Genomic DNA, 3,750 nt, shown 5'->3' with positions numbered 1-3,750 from the left:
TTCACGGTGGCCCCTGTGGCATGGACCCCCAGGCAATGGCCCTGTTTGCTACCACCTAACACCGGCCCTGGCTTTTATATGCAGAAAAACAATTGTGGCATTGGTGGGCCATGGAGTTTTTAATAGCATATGGGGGGCTCCGAAAGAAAATGATTTGAGGACCCCTGCTCTAGGCCATGCTGCTTCCATGATAAGTGGGGAGGGGTATCCTCCCCGTGTCAGGCAGGGCACGCCAGAGGGACGGGGTTTGGATCAGAGCTTCTAGGGGAGAGAGAATTTTCTTACTCTTGTACCCAGGCTATTAAACACGATCGCTCCCGGCTGGGGCTGGGGCTGAACGAGGCAGTTTAACACTGCCTCATCAGGGCTTTGATCCTGCTGCCTGCCCTGCACTCCTGCGGACTTCCCCTAGGAGTGGCGGGGGGCGCTCACTCTTCTCAGGAGGGCGCCTCTGATCCACAAACAAGAGTGGGCAGGTGAGGGACCCGTAAAGGAAAGGCCAGGCTAAGCAAAGTGCTTCGGGGACACCAGGAGCGCAGCTAGAGCCGACATTCGGGCCTCATGCGGCCTAGCTTCTGGGTGTATTGTTTCCATGGTTACAGATTGGCTTGCAGCCAAATGAAGCCGAAGCGCTAGAATAGAAGTGCATCGTTCCAACAGCATACGAGTCCTGCGCTGAGGCTGTCCTCACGCTCGGTGACTGGCACAGCCTTTCTCCTCCATGTCCGGTCCCGCAACTGGACCCGCCTAGCACAGTCACATTTGTTCTCTCCTCCCGGATCGCTTGCCAAGGTTTACGTGCAGGGCCTCTAAATTGCATTTGCTCATGTCTTTGTTTGTCGCCCCCAGGTTTGTTTGGATTTTTTTTTTTTTTTTTTGTCAGCAGCAGCTGTAACTACTTTACTATTGATCTCTCTGGGTAGATTCATTCATGTAGATTAGCAACGGCAAAGGTCTAAACACTGCCCCTGCAGGGCCCCACTTAATACTTTCCCTCTGCTTTGACTGAATCCACCATGGTTTAATTTTTAATTGTCTCTTTATCTGAGCCAGTGCAGGACTCCTACGCAGTCCATGCAAGTTCTAGCAGAGGCAGGAGACTGGTTGCTCATATCCAGCCCTAGCAAAGACTTTATGAAAACAGTAAGTTCTGCTCAATGTGCCTTCTATATTGGTAAGCAGCCCCAATGGAAGAACACAAACATCCGCCTGATTTGTAGAGTGGCAGAGCTCAGCGGTGTCAACTGAGATCAGAGCCCCATTGTGCCAGGGATTGTATGTACGCAGTATTATTTAATATGTGCATCGTGGTAGCTCCCAGCAGCCCGCGTCGCTGACCAAGATCCCATTGTGCTAAGTGTTATACAAACCCAGAACAAAGAGAGAGTCCCTGCCCCAAGGAATTTGCAATCAAAGTATAAGACAATAGATGGTGACAGACAGACGGAGGAGTACAAAGAAACCACGAGACAATATCTGTCAGCAAGATCTGCAGTGGTCTGAGCATACCAGCAGGCTGACCGTTGTCAAGATTTGAGGAGGGTTTGGAAGGAGGGATAATTGTTTAGTTTTGCAGATCCCGCCAAGCATGAGGGGCAGTGTGGGAGACCGCACAAAGGTGCTGGTTAGAAAACTGAACAAGTGTGCGATGGAGGCCGGCACCGTGGGCCGATCAGAGGCAAGAGTTGACATCTCAATAGCGAAGAAGCGAGGCTGTGTAGGGTGGGATGGACTGTGCAGGGCCTTGAAAGTGAAGACAAGCAGCTTATGCATGATGCCATAGAGAAGCGGGAGCCAGTGGAGGGATGACATAGTCAAACCTAGAGGCCAGGAGAATGATCTTTGTAGCAGCATTCTGAATGGAGCTGGGGGGGGCGGAGGCCCAGAGAGCAGAGAGTAGGATGTTGCGGTAATCAAGACGCAAGACAATAAGAGCTTGGATGTGGATGGATAGGAAAGGCCATATCTTAGAGATGTTCTTCAGAATGAATCTGCCAGATTTACACACAGCCTGGATGTGAGGACCCAGAGAGAGGTCCGAGTTGAAGATGACACCCAGGTTCCAGGCCTGAGCGACAGGCAGGATGGTGGTGGCGCTCAGTGGTTGATAAAGGAGGTAGCAGGGACTGTTTTGAAGGGGATATTAGGAGCTTTGTACGTACACACACACACTCACTCTCTCTCTGGTGGAACCTGGAATTAAATGTAGATCTCCTGAATCCCAGCCCAGTGCTTTAACCACAAGACCATCCTTTCTGGTACAGTGCCATCTAGAAGCATACATACAGTCTATCAAGTAGTCACTAAGCAGAAACCCACAGTTCCTCCAATCATTGGGAACCTCCATAGCAGTAGATTATATAAAGTTGCTCATCAGTTCTGACATCTCTCTGTAGCTTTTTTTGGGGGGGGGGGAGAACCAGGGCAATCATCACTATCTCAAACCCATGAGTTTTAACTAGAAAACTCTTCTAATTCTCGAGAATTAAAGCAACCGTTTTAGAGACTATTTGTTAGAGCAGGGAGCGGCAATCTTTGGCACTCGGCCCGCCAGGGTAAGCACCTTGGCGGGCCGGGCTGGGCCAGTTTGTTTACCTGCCACGTCTGCAGGTTTGGCCGATTGGCGCGAGCCGAGGGATGTGCTGGCCGCCGCTTCCAGCAGCTCCCATTGGCCAGTGGGAGCCGTGATCGCCGAACCTGTGGACGGGGAAGGTAAACAAACCGTTCCGGCCCGCCAGGGTGCTTCCCCCGACGAGCCACGTGCCAAAGGTTGCCAATCCCTGTGTTAGAGCTTAAGGGAGTTGTGCTTAAATTGCAGCAGCATGGTGTTTGGTCTTGAGGAGGACAGAATAAGGGACGTGGATATAGGAAAGTATGGGGCTGATGACTTTGGACTGGAGCAAACTTTTTTGGGGGGCGGGGGGCAGGCGGGCAACTGAAAATATTGTTTGGCAATTTGTGTTCCTTGCATTCAAACTGTCCTGTCACTTTAAAATCAAACCTGCTGTAAAGTGTTGATTCCCAGAGCTAACGGCTCCCTCCATTTAAAAAGAAATTAAAAGGACGAACTATCATCCATAGATCTGGAGGCCATTATCTCTGACATCCTGTGCAACACAGGGCATAGAATTTCACCTCACAGCTCCTGCATCAACCCCATCATTTCTGCCTGAGCTACAGTGTGTCTTTTAGAAAGACATCCAGGCTTGATTTAAAGACTCTGAGTGATGGAGAATCCATCACGGCCTTAGATAAGTTGTTACAGTGATTAATTCCCTTGCACATTTAAAAAAAAAAAAAAAAGTGTGCCTTATTTTTTACTCTGAATTTGACTTGCTTCCAGCCATTGGGATCTTTTTATCTGCTCAATATGAAATCATCTTCCTGTTTAGGTTACTCCATAGACTGTGTTCAACTCCCGTCTCAATTTTCTCTTGGATAAACTAAATAAACTTGGCTTCTGTACACTCTCATTGTGTGGCAGGTTTTCCAGACATCAACACATGCCTGTCGCTCCTCTCTGACCCCTTTCCACTTTTTAACATCCCACTTTCCACGATGCTTGAGGAGGAAATAGCTTGCCCCCCCACTGGCACTCAGATGCGCTGAGATTCCATTGGGATAGTTATGGAGCATGGTAGCGCCTGCAGGATGATCAGGCATCTTGCGGACACCTGTCTCCAAAAGGGTATGGTGTAAGAACCTAGGAGGTGCAAAGAATGTGGCACAGGAGCAGGTCTTAAATGTTCA

Source organism: Malaclemys terrapin, chromosome 18, assembly GCF_027887155.1.
Source record: "Malaclemys terrapin pileata isolate rMalTer1 chromosome 18, rMalTer1.hap1, whole genome shotgun sequence".
Classification (NCBI taxonomy): domain Eukaryota; kingdom Metazoa; phylum Chordata; order Testudines; family Emydidae; genus Malaclemys; species Malaclemys terrapin.
The sequence above is the reverse complement of the archived record's forward strand: the minus strand, read 5'-3'. Positions refer to the sequence as shown.